General features: G+C 47.8%; 1 pseudogene; it reads right to left on the bottom strand.

Annotated features, from left to right (window-relative positions):
• Positions 1 to 19,787, bottom strand: part of LOC119279541 — a 90,941-nt pseudogene that overhangs the window by 59,117 nt on the left and 12,037 nt on the right.

Raw genomic sequence — 19,787 nt, 5'->3', positions numbered from 1 at the left:
GGGAGGCGGCGGGTGGTGGCGCGGTCGGCGACGACGAGGGGCGGCGGCGTCGTGGCGGGAGGCGGCGACGCGGTGGTGACGGCGGCGGCGGCGGCGCAGGCTAGGTTTAGGGTTAGGTGGCGGCGGCGGGTGGGCTGGTGGGCTACAGGGGTTGGCGGGGGCGGCTTTTAAAGCCTGAGGCGATGGGGAGTCCGGGTCGCCCACGGCCCGTTAAGTCGGTTTTGTTTTTTTAATAATTCCGTGCATAGAAAAACAAAGAAAAGAAATACTAAACGGACTCCAAAAATACTGAAATAAATTTTCGCCGTCCTCTAAAAATATAGCGGACAAAGTGAACATTTATTTGGGCCTCTAATGCAATTTTGAAAAATGCATATTTTTCCTAATTCAAATAAAATAGCGATAAAACTCTGAGTAAAATTCTTATTTGATTTTAATATTTAATCTCCAATATTTCTTTATTTTGGGGAAGTCATTTTATCCCCTCTCTTTTATTTTCATAAAATAACTATTCAAAGAGAAAATAATTAAAATCAAACGATCCTCTTTTAAAATTTTTAGAAAACTCAAATATGAAAATAACGAAATCCCCAACTCTCTCTATGGGTCCCTGAGTTGCGTAGAATTTCTAGGATCAAGCCAAAATGCAATAAAATATGAAATGCAATGATGATCTAATGTATAACATTCCAAATTGAAAATTTGGGATGTTACAAACCTACCGCCCTTAAGATGAATCTCGCCCTCGAGATTCGGGTTGGCTAGAAAATAGGTGAGGGTGGTCCTTCCGTAAATCTTCCTCTTGTTCCCAGGTGGCTTCATCCTCGGTATGGTGGCTCCACTGAGCTTTGCAGAACTTGACAACCTTGTTGCGTGTGACTCGGCTAGCAAACTCGAGAATCTTCACTGGTTTCTCCTCGTAGGTCAAATCGCTATCCAACTGAATTGCTTCCAGTGGCACTGTATCTCTCAGAGGAATATCGGCCATCTCTGCGTGGCACTTCTTCAACTAGAAAACCTGGAACACATCGTGAACTCCTAACAATCCTTCAGGCAACTCCAACTTGTAAGCAACTTCTCCCATACGTTCCAAAACTTTGTATGGTCCCACAAAACATGGTGCTAACTTTCCCTCAACTCCAAAACGCTTAACTCCTCGAAGTGGGGACACACGAAGATACACTCTGTCTCCAACTTCGTAAACTGTCTCCTTGCGTTTAGAATCCGCATAGCTCTTCTGCTTGAACTGGGCTACCTTGAGTCTATCGCGAATCAACTTAACCTTCTCTTCAGACTCTTTAATCAAATCTGGTCCAAACAACTAACGGTTTCCAACTTCATCCCACAACAATGGTGTCCTGCACCTCCTTCCGTACAAAGCTTCGAAAGGGGTCATCTTTAAACTGGCTTGATAGCTGTTGTTGTAAGAGAACTCTGCATATGGCAAATTGTTGTCCCAACTAGACCCATAGTCTAGTGCACAAGCTCTCAACATATCCTCCAGAATCTGATTGACTCTCTCGGCCTGTCCATCTGTTTGTGGATGAAAGGTTGTACTGAATTGTAGCCTGGTACCCAAAGTTTCGTGCAACTGAGTCCAGAACTTTGAGGTAAACTGGGTTCCTCTATCTGATACAATGGTCCTCGGAACTCCATGCAGACATACGATCCTGGTCATGTATTTCTTTGCCAACTTCACACTGGTGTAAGTGGTCTTCACTGGGATGAAATGAGCTACCTTCATCGAACGATCGACTACAAACCATATCAAGTCATAGCCTGAACAAGTCCTGGGCAATCCCGTGATAAAGTCCATGCCTAGTTTATCCCACTTCCATTAGGGTATCGGCAATGGTTGTAGCAATCCTGTTGGCTTCTGATGCTCTGCCTTCACTCTCTGACATACATCACAAACTGCTACATACTCCGCAATATCCTTCTTCATTCCGGTCCACCAGAAACTATCCTTCAAATCCAGATACATCTTGGTATTTCCTGGGTGAATCGAATACGGCGAATCATGGGCCCGTTGCAGAATCAACTTCCTGATCTCCGGGTCATTGGGCACATATACGTAGTCCTCAAACCATAAGGTATCGTGTTCATCCTCACGAAATCCTTTAGCCTTTCCTTTGCTCATCCTTTCCTTTATCTTGGCAATCTCCTTGTCCATCTTCTGAGCTTCTCTGATCTTATCCATCAAAGTAGACTGAATCTCCAATGCTGCTACATAGCCTCTCGGAACTATCTCCGAACATAGCTCACGAAGATCCTCTGCTAACTCGTTGGGTAACTCTCCGTCCATGAGTGAGTTAACATGGCTCTTGCGACTCAAGCATCAGCTACTACATTAGCCTTCCAGGGGTGATAATGCAATCTCATATCATAATCCTTAATGAGCTCCAACCATCTCCTCTGCCTGAGATTTAACTCCTTCTGTGTGAAGATATATTTCAAACTCTTGTGATCCGTGTACACCTCACAATGGTGACCAATGCGAAAGTGTCTCCAAGTCTTCAATGCATGCACTACGGCTGGTAACTCCAAATCTTGGGTAGCATAATTCAACTCATGGGGTTTAAGCTGTCATGAGGCATATGAAACAAGTCTTCCCTCCTGCATAAGCACTGCTCCAAGTCCTCGACGAGAAGCGTCATAATACACTTTATAATCCTTTCATTGATCTGGCTGAATCAAAACTGGAGCTGTAACCAAACGTTTCTTCAACTCCTGAAAACTGGCCTCACATTCCTCAGTCCATTTGAACTTGGTGTCTTTCTTCAACAACTCTGTCATGGGTTTTGCAATCTTTGAGAAATTCTCAATGAATCTCCGATAGTATCCTGCGAGTCCAAGAAAACTCCGGATCTCCCCAACTGACATGGGTGCTTCCCAATTTGTCACAGTGACAACCTTGGTAGGGTCTACTGCTATTCCTTCTTCGGATATAACATGTCCTAGGAATCCAACTTCCTTCAACCAAAACTCACATTTGCTGAACTTGGCATATAACTGATGTTCTCTGAGCTTCCCAAGTACCAAACACAAATGCTCCTTATGCTCCTCTTCATTATTCGAGTATACTAATATATCATCAATAAATACCATGACGAACTTATCCAAAAACTCCATAAACACCTTGTTCATCATGTTCATGAAATAGGCAGGTGCGTCAGTCAGGCCAAATGACATAACAGTATACTCATATAGCCCGTACCTAGTGGTAAAAGTTGTCTTAGGTATATCCTGCTCCCTAATCTTCAGCTGGTGGTATCCTGATCGCAGATTGATCTTGGAAATACTTTAGCTCCTTGCAACTGGTCAAACTTATCATTGATCATCGGTAGTGGGTACTTGTTCTTGATCGTCACTTCATTCAATCCACGGTAATCAACAACCATCCTCAATGATCCATCCTTCTTCTCCACTAGAAGCACTGGTGATCCCCAAGGTGACGAACTTGGGTGAATATAGCCTTTATCCAGTAACTCCTTAATCTACTTCTTAATTTCCTCCAAATCCTTTGCGGGCATCCTGTACGGTCTCTTAGATATTGGCCCTGTGTCTGGAAAAAGCTCAATCAAAAACTCAATGTCTCTATCCGATGGCATGCCTGGAAACTCTTCTAGAAATACATCAGGGAAATCCTTCACCACTGGTACTTCCTCCTGTACAACTCCTGATAAGGAATTCACTTGAGTCCTCTTATGCACATGCCGAGATACATACTTAATCCTTCTTCCTTCTAGGGTGGTAAGCAAAATCGACTTAATGGCACAGTCAATGTTCCCTCCATACTTCGATAACCAATCCATACCTAATATCACATCCAGTCCTTGTGACTCCAATTCTATTAGGTCTGAGGCAAACACGTAGTTCCTTAATGGTAACCGATCACACCATAGGCTAGCCATATACTCTGCTCCTGGCGAGGTTACTAACATGGGTGACCTAAGGGCTTGGGTTGGCAGTTTAAACTTATCCACAAATCCCCTTGATATGTATGAATGCGATGCACCAGTATCAAAAGAACGATTAAAGTAAATGACTTAACCAAAAAATTACATATTACTACATCGGGTTGCGCTTCAACCTCCTCCATGCTAACGTGGTTCACTTGTCCCCTGTTTAAAGGGTTGGGCTTCTTCCCAGAGCTTCCACTGCCATTTCCATTCTTTGCTTCAGAACACTCCATGGCGTAATGTCCATTCTTCCCGCACTTGAAACAAGTAATGTGACTTAGATCCTTCTTGGCGGTTGTTGCTGGGTTGGAACAGTTCTGACCGTTGCTTCCTCCATTACCATTCCCATTCTTGGGGCCACTATGGTTGTGCGAACTCCCTCCATTGTGATTGTGACCTCCATGGTTATGTTGAAGGGGTCCTCCCGAGTTCGGGGTAAAACGGGGTCTCTGCTGAGCTCTAGAATTGTACTTCCCTTGTCCATACTTCCTCTTGCGGCTGTCAATCTGTTGTTGCTTCCCTTCAATCATGAGAGCTCTATCTACCAACTCTTGATAGTTGTTGAAGGTTGCCACCATCAACTACATGCTTAGCTCATCATTCAGTCCTTCCAGAAACTTCTCCTGCTTAGATGCATCCATAGAAACGTCATCTGGGGCATAACGTGCTAACTTGATAAAATCATCCACATACTGGCCCACTGTGCGTCCTCCCTGGCGCAAGTTACGAAACTCGCGCTTCTTCATGGCCATAGCTCCTGCTGAAACATGGGCAGTGCAAAAATCTTACTGAAACTGGTCTCATGTAACAGTGTCGATGGGGTAAGTGGCTGTGAAATTCTCCCACCATGATGTTGCGGGTCCATCAAGCTGATGTGCGGAAAATTGCACTCTCTCCGCATCTGTGCATCCTGCAGTGGTCAACTCCCTTCCAATCTTGCGGAGCCAATCATCTGCAACAATCGGCTCGGTGCTCTGGAGAACACCGGCGGATTCATCCTTAAGAAATGGGCTAAGTGATCAACAGGTGGTGGTGGTGGCGGGTTGTTGTTGTTGTTGTTCCCCTGGTTCTGATTCTGAACTAGTATCTGCATCAATGCATTCTACTGCTGGATCAACTGAGTGAGCTCCAAGGGGAAAGAAAATCCATTGCCGCGTCTTGGAGGCATCTGATGGGTTTAGAAAAGATGAGAAAATAGAATAGAATGAGGTCTAGAGGGAAAACACTACCCATATGCACATGAGACAAACACAATCATATCACCTTAATCAATTCAAACAAGGGCATACAATCGATCTAACTATCGTTACAAAAGTGCTCAGACTATACTATATACATGGGGAAATACTACTACTGATATGGTGGTCGACTAGAAAAATTGATCGGTGGAAGACTCCATGATATCTGCTCCAGCTTCATCAACAAAGTCATCATCTCTATCGTCGAGGTCCGAGTCGGTGTCGTTGATGATGATGTAGTTCTCCAGGCAAGTGGAATCGTCGTCTTCTCCTCCTGGTGTGGGGTCTCCGATGAATATTCCTAGCTTCTTCGTCAAATCGTCATTCTTCTCCACGAGTATCGTCATTTCTTCCTCATATCCATCGCGTGTAGACTTGAGTTCTTCCTCCAGCTCCATGATCCTAGTCATTGGCTTCTTCAGATCAATCATGCCGGCGCACATCTGGTTCTCCCGACGACGAATGTGCTGGTTTAACTCCTGGATGAAAGCTGCAATAGATCTATCCTTCCTGGTGCTGATTATCTCCCATTGCTCATCTTGGCGCCCACAAATCTCGTAGATAGTATCCTTGAGATCCTTGTGGTAAACTTTGGCAATTGTCCCATGGTGATGTGGGCTGCCATGCTCTTTCCTAGACTCTAGGTTGGTGCATCAAAGGAAAACTCTATGGGCTCGGTGACTGGCATAAATGTCCTTCCTGGAACTTGAACTCGAATCATCCAACACTCTTCTTCTGGTAAAGTGGCGATGTAGGTCCCGGTGAAGCTTGGTATTCCGATCTTCAGGTATCTAGTGACTTCCTTCAAGTGTCGTTGAAAACGTGTATCTTCATCCGGTTGTGTGAACTTGTTCCTTGCATCCGCCATCCTATAGGGTAGAAAAGGGAGAGGAGTCAGAAATGAGAAGAGAGTACTGACCAAGGGATTTAGCTTAGTGGTCGTGTCCTACATTCAGCGTGTGCTCTGGTACCATCTTGTAGCGACCAGACCTCAAACAGTCCGTTCTCTATGCATCAGTGTCATCCCTGGATTGGTAATGCTGACACGCACAGTACTTGAGGATTTATAACAGAGTAGCAATCACACACTTATTACATTGAATGTCTCAAAAGAGAACTTATTACAATAAATATGGCTTAAGGCCATCTAAAAATGATAACAGCGGAAGGCTTGGAAGATAAAGTGAGTCCATCAACTCCAATGGCATTACTGAGTGAAAGACAATGACCTATGGCACCTTACTCGTCGTCTGAAAAGTCTGCAACATGAACGTTGCAGCCCAAAACGGGTCAGCACATGGAATATGCTGGCAATGTAACACATAAAGTAATGAACAGAATAAATGCTATCACTACATGCATATTTGGCTAGTGGAAAGCTCTATGGTTAACAGTTTTGCATAAAGCCAATTTTTCCCTACAACAAAGGAATAAATTTTATTTAACTAACATGGTGGTTGTTAAATATTGAGATGGTTCCTCCAACTCAATCCCAATTAAACATCATCATTAAACCCAATCAAATTATATTAAGAGTGATGATATCAACATGATAATCCAAGAACTAGATACTCAAGACGTCCATAACCGGGGACACGGCAAACCATGATTAGTTTGTACACTCTGCGGAGGTTTGCGCACTTTTCCCCACAAGACTTGTACACATCCATGGTCGAAGATTCGAGACACAGTCTTTCTGAAGCATTAACTCTCTACTCTGGATAGACAGCACCATCTACAACCCACTACATCTACTAGTCTACCTCCTGAAGAGCTTCACGCAACTTACTCAACTATGCCAGAGCCCATATTGGCTTGTGGCTGCACACGAAAGTTTCTAGCATGAATAATCTTATGATCCATTTGAGCCTGGGTGGCGGACCATAGGATGATCACACGGGTACTCCGGGATATCTAAGACAACACTGGATTCTCCAGGTGCCTTGGCAACCACTGGGTACTCCAGGGTGCCTCAAGCAATCCACCCAGATGTGTATTTAAGTAGCCACCTTAATTCAACCATTAAATAACAATACTCACATCTGTCATGAATCACTCGAACCAAACCACATCTACGAGCATAGCATAGCAATATAAGCAACGTAGAAGTAACTCCCAAAGGTTTGATAATAAAGAGGTAAATAGGTACTACCTCATCTACTTCCCAAAACCCACATGTCAATCAGATCATAACCATGCAATTGCTTGAGGATTGATCTAATGCAATAAAACTGGGTAGTAAATAGGTATGATCAAAGTGTTACTTGCCTTGCTGATGATCCGTGAAACCTAGAGACTCGTAGTAGCACGCTTCGCACTCCGAGTACTCTATCGCAAACAAACAAGCATACAATAAGCACTCAACAGGCAGCACGAGTAAAACTCAAATAAGAGATCTAACCAGAAAGTTCAACTTAAGAACTCCGGTTTGCAAAAAGAATCAAATCAAACGAAGCAACGAAACTCAAACTGCGAAAGAAACAAGCTCTGTTTACTAATCTGGACTTAAGTCAAATTTTACAGTAGCAAAATATTCTTCAAGTTGGTTAAACAGAAAGAGGGCTTCGAGATGATAATCTAGGCGCTTCAATCGCCTGATTTCGATAAACGAGCAAAAAGATAAACTAAAACGAAAATTAGGGCAGAAATCGTGATCGAAAATAATTGCGGAAAAATCTCTGAAAAAAGAAAAACCGACGAACAAGCTAACGAACGAACGTTCGCTGTCTGTGGTTAACGGGTGAAAACTGTTCGTTAAAATGAACGTACGAACAGGCGTTCGCTAAATAACTAAACCGGGAAAAAAATAAACCGATCTAGAAAAAAATAACCGCGGGTTCTATTAAAACGAACGGTTTTCTAATGAAAACTGGCGGCGAGGGCGGCGGCTACCTCGACGAGGTCCAGCAAGGGCGGCGGCAGCTCTGGCGGTGCTCAGCAACGACGGTGGGTGGCGGGGCGACGATGGGTGGTGGCGGGGTCGATGACGGCGAGGGGCGGCGGCGTCGCGGTGGGAGGCGGCGAGACGGCGCGGCGGCGGCGGCGTGGGCTAGGGTCAGGGTTAAGTGGCGGCGGCGGGTGGGCTGGTGGGTTGCGGGAGTCGGCGGCGGCGGCTTTTAAAGCCTGAGGCGACGGGGAGTCCGGGTTGCCCACGGCCCCTTAAGTCAGTTTCGTTTTTTTTTTCAATAATTCAGCGTGCAGAAAAGCAAAGAAAAGAAATACTAAACGGGCTCCAAAAATCCTGAAATAAATTTTCCTGGTCCTCTAAAAATATAGCGGACAAATGAACATTTATTTGGAACTCTAATGCAATTTTGAAAAAACGCATATTTTTCCTAATTCAAATAAAATAGCGATAAGACTCCGAATAAAATTCTTATTTGATTTAAATATTTAATCTCAAATATTTCTTTATTTTGGGGAAGTCATTTTATCTCCTCTCTTTTATTTTCATAAAAGAAATATTCGAAGAGAAAATAATTAAAATCAAACGATCCTCTTTTCAAAATTTGAGAAAACTAAAATATGAAAATAACGAAATCCCCAACTCTCTCCTTGGGTCCTTGAGTTGCGTAGAATTTTGACGATCAAGCCAAAGTGCAATAAAATATGATATGCAATGATGATCTAATGTATAACATTCCAAATTGAAAATTTGGGATGTTATACTCGGATCAGCCGCTTTGTCGTCATGTAATGCATCGCGGCACTTCCACGCTTCACCGTCTGATGTGTGCACCATCATCAGCTTCCCATCTGCATCTAGTTGGGTTCTTTTGCCCGTTTTGTGCCATGTCATCTGTCTTGCCGTCTCTTTGACCATGAAAAGATGTTGAAGTCTTGGTACAATTGGCATATACTGAAGAACATTAACGGGGATTTTGGTGTGCGTCTTCTCACCCATACTGTTGTCTACCACAACATACCTGGATGACTTGCAAATGGTACAATAGTTCAAGTCCACATACTCAAGCCTAAATAAGGCACATCCATTCTCATAGGCATGTATCTTCTCATAGGGAATCTTAAGAGCACAAAGGATTTTGTCTGACTAGTAAAGGTTTGCAGGTAGTACGTGGCCTTTGGATAGAAAACGTCCAAATACTGTCATCGTCGCGTCGTAGCATTCTCTGCCCAAGTTGAATTGAGCCTTCAGAGCCATTATTTGTGAGATGGTATCCAGTTGACAAAGCTCAGTGTGCTCGTGGAGAGGACATTTTGAAGACTCCAACATTTCATTGAAGGCCTTTGCAGATTCCTCCATCTTATCATCCGTGTCCCGAGCATCATTAAAGTCTTCCACCATGTCTTGCATCCCGGTTGATGTCCTCCTTGATGAAGGAGGCCATCCACTTGCATCCATCTCCGGATCCGGACATGATTGGAGTGCTTTTTGGGCGGAAGAGATGGGTGCCTGGACGTCAGAGCTCGAGAATGGATGAGCAGAGGAAGAAGAGGGCGTGGGTGAAAGAGGGAAATCCTTATCCCTTTATAAAGGTAGTAAAAATCATGTGCCTCCCCACTCGCCCTAAAGCCCGCTTATTTCCCAAGCGTCGTGCTAATGGCACGATTGGGTTACCGTGCCCGCATTAATGAGAATCCCGTGATAAGGGTACACGATCTCTGCTTTGACAAGATGTGCCAATGAAACCGCGCCTCGAAATACGGAGGGGCAGGATAAAACTGGTTCGAATAAAGACCGGGCCGTCGCATGATGTTATGCTATGAGTTGTCAGCAGATTGGACTCGTGGGATATTATACTCTCTACAGTGGTGTGTGGGATTTGTTTTGCAGAGCCGGACACGATTCTTATGTTCAAGATCTACTTTGGAGTATTCGGAGAAGGAACCCGCCTTGCAATGCCGAAGACAATTTGCGCGTCGGACTCATCGTCATTGAAGCCTGGCTCAGGGGCTACTGAGGGAGTCCCAAATTAAGGGGTGCTCGGACAGCCGGACTATATGCATGTGACGGACTGTTGTACTATGAAGATACAAGATAGAAGACTTCGTCCCGTGTCCGGATGGGACTCTCCTTTGCGTGGAAGGCAAGCTTGGCGGTTAGGATATGAAGATTCCTTTCTCTGTAACTGACTCTGTGTAACCCTAGCCTCCTCCGATGTCTATATAAACCGGAGGGTTTAGTCCGTAGGACAAGAACAATTATAATCATAGGCTAGCTTCTAGGGTTTAGCCTCTACGATCTCGTGGTAGATCAACTCTTGTAATACTCATATCATCAAGATCAATCAAGCAGAAAGTAGGGTATTACCTCCATCGAGAGGGCCCGAACCTGGGTAAACATCATGTCCCCCACCTCCTGTTACCATTAGCCTTAGACGCACAGTTCGGGACCCCCTACCCGAGATCCGCCGGTTTTGACACCGACAACCGGGCCGGCGCGACCTGGCAGGGCGGCCGGGGCGGCGAGGCAGGCTGGGCCTGAAAGTGCTAGTTATCGACTAGAGGGGGGTGAATAGGCGATTTTTATGAAAGTCTTCAAAACACGATGACTTTGAAGACAAACAAGTAAACTAAGCCTAAGGGTGGCAATGGATCGGGTTCGAGTAGGGTTGAACAATATCAAATCCATATCCAAATCCATGGAGGCAATATGTGCCCATCCACGAAAATATCCATGGGCGAAAAATTATATCCATGTACAGACCCGATGAATACCCATCGGGTATGGATATCCATCGGGTTCTCTGTACACGTATAAGTAAGACATAGCACAACTGCACAAGATTCACATAAGCTCTCAAATTCTCACAAAACGACATAGTACAAGAACAATTGCAAGTTACGTCGGACCCATCATAAAAAAACTCTTAGATTCAGAGTCTCACAAAATGACATGACATCGAATAAACATAAGTACACAATTCTATGTCCTCACCAAATGAGATCGCAATAACACAACATCATTTCTGATTCTCAATTTCTCACAAAATGGCATCGTGGTAAGAAGTTTATGACAACAGATGCACTCAGCTTTCCATTCTCCATTAATATATTTTTTTCTCAAAATTACCTTCTCATAACACTAATATGTGAGTTTTCTCTTATTGCTAGCCCAACCTTGTGATGCTCCCACGACAACAGTAGCATGATGGTTAGATGTTGGTGTTGGGGAACGTAGCAGAAATTCAAAATTTTCCTACGATTCACCAAGATCTATCTATGGAGAAACCAGCAACGAGGGGAAGGAGAGTGCATCTACATACCCTTGTAGATTGCTAAGCGGAAGCGTTCAAGAGAACGGGGTTGAAGGAGTAGTACTCGTCGTGATCCAAATCACCGGAGATCCTAGTGCCGAACGGATGGCACCTCCGCGTTCAACACACGTACAGCCCGGTGACGTCTCCCACGCCTTGATCCAGCAAGGAGAGAGGGAGAGGTTGAGGAAGACTCCATCCAGCAGCAGCACAACGGCGTGGTGGTGATGGAGGAGCGTGGTAGTCCAGCAGGGCTTCGCCAAGCACCGCAAGATATGAGGAGAAAGAGAGGTAGGGCTGCGCCAACAGGAGAAGAAACTCGTGTGTTGGGCAGCCCCCACAACTCAACTATTTATAGGGGGAGGGGAGGGGGCTGCGCCCCCTTTAGGGTTCCCTCCCCAGGGGTGGCGGTAGCCCCAAATGCCATCTGGGTGGCGGCCAGAGGGGGAGAAGGGGGAGGCGCACCCAGGGTGGGCCTTAAGGCCCATCTGCCCTAGGGTTTGCCCCCCTTCCCACTCTTCCTGCGCCTTGGGCCCCTTGTGGGGGGCGCACCAGCCCACCTGGGGCTGGTCCCCTCCCACACTTGGCCCATGCAGCCCTCCGGGGTTGGTGGCCCCACTTGGTGGACCCCCGGGACCCTCCCGGTGGTCCCGGTACGTTACCGAAAAAACCCGAAACTTTTCCGGTGACCAAAACAGGACTTCCCATATATAAATCTTTACCTCCGGACCATTCCGGAACTCCTCGTGACGTCCGGGATCTCATCCGGGACTCCGAACAACATTCTGTAACCACATACAAACTTCCTTTATAACCCTAGCGTCATCGAACCTTAAGTGTGTAGACCCTACGGGTTCGGGAACCATGCAGACATGACCGAGACGTTCTCTGGTCAATAACCAACAGCGGGATCTGGATACCCATGTTGGCTCCCACATGTTCCACGATGATCTCATCGGATGAACCACGATGTCAAGGACTCAATCGATCCCGTATACAATTCCCTTTGTCTAGCGGTATTGTAGTTGCCCGAGATTCGATCGTCGGTATGCCGATACCTTGTTCAATCTCGTTACCGGCAAGTCTCTTTACTCGTTCCGTAACACATCATCCTGCGATCAACTCTTTGATCACATTGTGCACATTATGATGATGTCCTACCGAGTGGGCCCATAGATACCTCTCCGTCACACGGAGTGACAAATCCCAGTCTCGATTCATGCCAACCCAACAGACACTTGTAGTGCACCTTTATAGCCACCCAGTTACGTTGTGACGTTTGGTACACCCAAAGCATTCCTACGGTATCCGGGAGTTGCACAATCTCATGGTCTAAGGAAAAGATAGTTGACATTAGAAAAGCTTTAGCATACGAACTATACGATCTTTGTGCTAGGCTTAGGATTGGGTCTTGTCCATCACATCATTCTGCTAATGATGTGATCCCGTTATCAACGACATCCAATGTCCATGGTCAGGAAACCATAACCATCTATTGATCAACGAGCTAGTCAACTAGAGGCTCACTAGGGACATGGTGTTGTCTATGTACCCACACATGTATCTGAGTTTCCTATCAATACAATTATAGCATGGATAATAAACGATTATCATGAACAAGGAAATATAATAATAATAACTAATTTATCATTGCCTCTAGGGCATATTTCCAACAGTTGGGCTACCAGCTGAGTCAATATTTCGTGGGCTAACCATAAGAGGACCTTGTGCTCCATCATAAGCTATTGACCTATAAATGCAAAAAAAACAAAGTACATGTAACGACCAAACCCCGAAGGATTTGAGTCTCTGTGCTTACTGTTCTAGTCCCTGGATCGAACTCGCTAGCACACACAGTATAGATGAATACCAGAATAGCAAGTGCATCATTTATTACAACATATGATCCAGAATGTATAAAATAAAACAATCTGCATAGCACTTGGCTAGCTTTATTCAATCAAATAGCAGAAAGTAGCAGAAAATAATGATGAGTCACATCATAGCCCACTGGCGATGCTGAGTGCAGACTCGCGACCCTAACGGTACCTTACTCTTCGTCTGAATATCCTACAACATGAGACGTTGCAACCATATAGGTCAATACTTTGAATGTATTGGCAAGTTACACAGGAGTAATAATAGCAGACCTACATGTATATGCATAGTACAACAAAAGGAAGGCTTGGGGGTTTATTTTTGCAAAAAGCTGATTTTGTCCTCATAACTACCTATTAGTCAAATTTTTATTTAGTGCTTTTATTACTACAATTATATACACAAGGTTGAGTTAGCAAAATCAACTCCAACCTACCCTTTATTAAGTTGCCCACAAATATTATTAAGTGTCACATCTGTCAAGATCATCCAACAACTGTAATGGCATAGTCGCTCAAACTTGCCCATAACCGGGGCACGGCTAATCATGATTAGTTTTAATACTCTGCAGAGTTTAGTACGCTTTACCCACTGGACCCACTCCGAAGATTGAGATGAAGTCTTTCAGAAGAGGTTCCCTTACCCACCTGACGACCACATCCCACCTGCATAAGCTACATCTATCGACACTATCTGGGCAAGGGTTCCAACAGTTGATCAACTAAGCCCATATAGCCAGAGCCCATATAGCCAGTGGCCGCACATGGAAGCTACTAGTCACTAAGTCTGTCTAATCTTTTTGAACCTGGGCAACATTCCACTTAGGGTGCACTCTCATGGGCGCATGGCCTTAGAAAGGTGCAAGACCCCATGATGCATTCCCTCAACACCAAGCAATACCAGTTCTGCCCAGAGGTAAATTAAATCCTTAATTACTATTCAATTTAGTTAAATATGTAATCCTCACATAAAACTCAATGTATACAAGAACCACCCCCGTCTACAAAGCATAGCAAACTACAACTACCACGATTTGAAAAGACGGGAAGATAGCTCAACAGCATATAGCAAAATAATATAGTAATCCTATAAATGCATATATTCATAGTGTGATATAACTACATGCATAGAAAACAATAGGTAAAGGATGATCAACATGTAACTTGCCTTGACAATAGTTCGCATTGCACTCCGACAATCTACACGTTTCACACAATTCAACAAATCAATCACCATAACATGAATAGAACCAAAATAAAAACCAATAGCAATAAAATCATTTCAAAAACCCAACAACGTAAGCTTAATAGCACCTAAATTGCACTACGGTCACGACGCAAAAAGAATCACTCGAATCCAATAAATGGTTTGAAAGTTATGGCCTCCGGAAGGTTTGATTCAAATTCGAACGAATTCAATTTTGAACAGTGCAAACACGTGAGATTTTGGTACTGTCATGAAGGACTGATTTTTGTGAGTGCAAAGGAAAAAGAATCACCTAATTTGGATATGTAGACTAAAATATATAGCTAGTTGAATTTTGGATGAAAATCTATGAAAAACAAAAAGAAGCAGCAATCTCCTGGTTCATGTGCGGTACTGTAGTTGCGCCTGTAGCAGTCTACCACGTGGTAGTTTGTGATTGGCCAGAGGCTCCTGTGCGCGTGCGTGCTCACTAGAAGCAGAGGACGGCCGTGGCGGTGTTGGGCGTTGGCGGCGGCGCTCCTCCGGTGGGTCTCCGGCGAAGGCGAGGTGACGGGACGGAGCGACGAACGGCGGCGGTCTCGAGTTCCTCCGGCGAGATCCGTTTTGCCCTATGGCTGCGCGTGGACAAGTGGCGAGGGAGAGAAGGCTGCGGTAGGGTTCGTCGAGGGTTTTTGCCTGCATACAGGGTCTCGAGCGCGCGCGGGGTCGTTCAGGGGCGCGGGACGATCTAGCTCGGCCTCGGCATGCGTGCGCGCGGTGTCCGGCTCGGTGGAGGGGACGAACAGGGGCGCGGGACCCACTGTCAGTGGCTCAAGGCAGCGGAAGCGATGGAAACGGCCTACCGCTTCGGTGAAGTGGGCCGCGGCAAGGGGGGGGGCTGCTGGGCCGTGGTGCGCTGGCGTCGGGGTGGCTGCGGGGATTGGTGGGCCGCGGGTAGCTGGGCCGCGCAGTGCGCTGCGTCTTCTTTTGTTTCTTAAACACAACTACAGAAACAAAAAATAAAAAATAAAAACAACCTAATAAAATCTAAATAAAACTATATATATACAGAGTAAAATATATACTACTAATATAAACTATAGGAACACTAGTTCCTCACGTGATGCAATTTTGGAAAATCATTTTATGCAATAGGCCACATAGAACAGCAACAAAATAGTCAAATAAAATATTTTTTAGACTAACAAAAATACCAGAACATGTCAAATGAACTGGAAATAATATTCTGCACATTATGAACATTTTTAAAGTAGGGGAGAAGTCATGTTATCTCCACTCCAATAAATTGCCTTTAGTTGCATAATGAAAAAAATATTGCAGAAAAACAAATAATGCATGGAAAATATGATATGCATATGAATAATCTATTGACATCCTAATTTAGGAAAATTGGGATGTTACGGTACAGTTCCAGCTAAGTGAGCCAAGGTACATGATATCTCAGATGTATAGTTTCAGTAATAAGGTAGCAGGGAGCGAAGCACACCATAGTTTCCATGGTTTTCTAGAAAGGAAGACAACACTACGATAGTGAAAATATGAAGTATATAAACTACAGAAACAATGTAGATAGAAGAACCAAGTAAGTTCCTTTCGCGAGTACACGGTAGGACCGTGAAAGGCAAGTCTGGCGGCACGAAAGCGGATGGTGCGCCGGTATCAAAATCGAGCTGATGGAACCTGAACCCCAGCCAACTGTCCACCTCTGCGTCCGGGCAGAACATCGTGCCGGCAGCGGCCGCCGTCGCGACGAGCTCCTCCCCGTTCGCGTCCGCCACTCCGTCGAAGTCCACGAAGGATTGCACGTACTCGTCGTCGATGCGCGCCACGGCGTCCCGGATGACGCCGACCACGCTGCCGTAGCTTGAGTTCAGGATGTCCTGGACCTGAAGCCTTGGAAAAGCCCAGAGCACCATGTTGCCGAAGAAGTCCATCGGCACAGGAGGGTCTGCCCTGCCCCTGCAGTTCACGGCCACCCTCACCTTGGTGAACTCCTCCGGCTTCAGGTCCCGCGCCGCCGTGAGCTTCTTCCAGACGTGCATGAGTAGGCACTGGAACGTGCTGCAACGGGCGCCCACGCGGGATTTGAGGTCGGCAACGAACTCGGCCGTGAAGTGCAGAGTGAGGTTTTTGATCCTGTCCATGGGGACAACGGCGTAGGCGTCTCCATCTCCACACGTGAAGTACAGTGACCGGTGGTCGAACACCGGCGTCGGCGTGATTCGAGGCACGGCGGTTCTCGCACGGTCGGGGAACGGGGTCGGCGTGGTGAAGTCCTTACCCTCGCGCACCGCCGTTGCCACGTCGTGAAGAACATGCTCATGGAATGGCCGTCGGCAGTGTTGAACATATGTACATGTACGTAGGTCTGGCTTCTGTATGCAGTATCTGTAGTATCTGTCTCCTTCTATATGTACGTGTATCTTGGAAAACAAGATACCGGTCGCACCCCTTGTACCTATATATATGTGCCTAGTGCACGATCAATCAATTATCGATGCACCAAATCATTCTCTACATGGTATCTATCGCAAGTCGATCTCCCCGCTTCCGCTAACCCTAGCCGCCGCCTCGGGCCGCCGCCGCCGCCCCACGCCGCTACCACCACCCCTCCTCCTCGCGCGCCCCCTCCTCCCCACCACGCGCCTCCACGCCGCGCCGCCCCTTCCCGCCGCGCCGCCTGCCTCCCGCCGCCGCGCCGCCTCTCCTTCGCCGCGCCGCGCCGCCGTCATGTCTTCCAACGCCTCCTCCTACTCCAACCCCTTCGCCGTCGACCCTGCCGAGATCCGCGACATCAACGTCCATGCCCGCGTCCCCGTGACCCTCGACGCCTCCACCTCCACGTACTTCACGTGGAAGACGTACTTCACGCTGCTCTTTCGCGAGAACAATCTCGTGGATCACGTGGATGGCACCGTGGACTCCCGCATCATGGCGGACGACGCCGAGTGGACCGCGATCGACGCCACGATCATCCGGTGGTTCTTCACCACCATCTTCAAGGACTTGTTCCACACGGTCGTGAGCACCGGCGACGACGCCCGCGCCCTGTGGGTCAAGCTGAACGGCCTCTTCACCGACAACAAGCTTCAGCGCCGCGTTTTTTTGCAGCAGGAATTTTTTGACTGTTACCAGGATGACCAGTCCATTGATGACTACTGCCGCCGCCTGAAGACGTTGGCGGACGAGCTCCGTGACATTGGAGCCAAGGTGGACGACGACCTCCTCCTCAGCACACTCACCGCCGGCCTCAACGAGGACTTCGGCAATGCCGCCTCCAACCTCACCTTGATGTCGGAGCCCTCCTTTCCCAAGTTTGTGGCGTACTTGAGGTTGGAGGAGCACCGGATGAAGGGGGTCAAGAAGCGTGTGCAGCACCACACCCTCGCCGCCGGCACCTCTCGCGGCGCCCCTCCACCAACCGCCCCACCCGTGCCGCGCCAGCAGCCGCCGCCACCCGCGCCTCCGGGGTACTTCCCCCTCCCGCCCGCGCCTCCCGCCCCTCCCGCTGCCCCACAGCAGCCGGGTGGCGGGCACCGCGGCATCCGCCGCGGGGGCGGCCGCAAGCAGCAACCGGCGTCCGGGGGGGCCTCGTCAGCAGCAGCAGGTGAATCCCACATGGACATACGGCACCAACCCGTGGACCGGCGTAGTCCACGCGTACTCCATGCCGGTCCCTCGGGCTCCGGCCCCGGGCATCCTCGGGCCCCGCCTGGCGGGTCACCAGGCCCTCTTCGCCGCGCAGAACGCCGCTCCGTACAGCGGCTATGGTGCCGCCCCTCCGCCGCCACCCGCCTACGGGTCCGCGCCGGCTTATGGCGCCGCCGCCGCGCCGGCCTATGGGGCCGCACCCGCCTACGGGTCCGCCATTGCTCCGGCCTTCGGGGCTGCACCCACGCCGGCCTACGGAGGGTTCTACCCTCCCCAGGTGCCGCCGCCGTGGGACCCAGCCTTGCTCGCTGCGCTGCACTTCGCCCCGTCACCGAGCTCCTATGGTGGCGGTGGTGACTGGTACATGGACTCGGGCGCCACTGCTCACATGACTGCTCATCCCGGTAACCTTACATCCGCCACTCCCGTTCATACCCCCACCCGTATCATCGTTGGTAACGGTTCCTCCCTCCCCATTACTCACGTCGGTCATATGTCTTTCCCTTCTACTTCTACTCCTGTGCATATGTCTAATGTTCTTGTGTCTCCTGAATTAGTCACTAATCTTGTTTCCGTTCGTCGCCTTGCTCGTGAGAATCCTATAACTGTCGAATTTGACGATATCGGTTTTTCTGCGAAGGACGCCCGTACACGGATGGTGCTCCACCGATGTGATAGCCCGGACGACCTCTATCCAGTGCATCCCTCCGGCGCCACCACCACCCGTCGCCCCGCCGCCTTCGCCGCTAGTGTCGATCTTTGGCATGCTCGTCTCGGTCATCCCAACTCCACCGTTATGCGTCAGATTCTTCAAAGTTTTTCTTTTTCATGTAATAAGGTCGACGACCACACTTGTGAGGCTTGTCATCTTGGCAAGCACGTTCGAATTCCCTTTAGCGAGTCTACAAACATTTCCACCTTTCCGTTTCAGCTATTGCATAGTGATGTTTGGACGTCCCCGGTTGCTAGCAACACGGGCTATTTATACTACCTGGTGATATTGGATGATTTTACTCATTATGTGTGGACATTCCCCTTCCGTCGCAAGTCCGACACTCTTGCCACACTCACCGCCTTTTATTCATATGTCGCCACACAGTTCGGTCGTCCTATTCTCGCCTTGCAAACCGACAACGGCAAGGAGTTTGACAACGTCGCCGTTCGCAATTTACTTGCGTCCCACGGCACCATCTTTCGTCTCACCTGCCCATACACGTCTCAGCAGAATGGTCGCGCCGAGCGCATCCTTCGCACGCTTAATGACTGTGTCCGCACGTTGCTCTTCCACTCCTACGTGCCTGCTCGGTTCTGGCCGGACGCGCTCGCGACCGCCAGCCTCCTCATTAACATTCGCCCCTGTCGTTCCCGCTGGAACTACACCCCTCACCAGCTCCTCTTCGATGCGGTTCCATCTTATGATGGTCTTCGCATTTTTGGGTGTCTCTGTTATCCTAGCACCGCGTCCACTGCTCCTCACGAACTCGCACCTCGGCCCCTTCCCTGCATCTTCCTTGGCTATCCTCCTAACACCAAAGGTTACCGGTGCTATGATCCAGTCTCCCACCGCGTTTTCACTTCGCGGCATGTGTACTTTGATGAGCTCGTGTTCCCGTTTCAGCAGGTACCGTCACCTT

The sequence above is a fragment of the Triticum dicoccoides genome, chromosome 3B (genome assembly GCF_002162155.2).
Source record: "Triticum dicoccoides isolate Atlit2015 ecotype Zavitan chromosome 3B, WEW_v2.0, whole genome shotgun sequence".
NCBI lineage: Eukaryota > Viridiplantae > Streptophyta > Magnoliopsida > Poales > Poaceae > Triticum > Triticum dicoccoides.
This window is presented reverse-complemented; position numbering and strand designations above follow the sequence as displayed.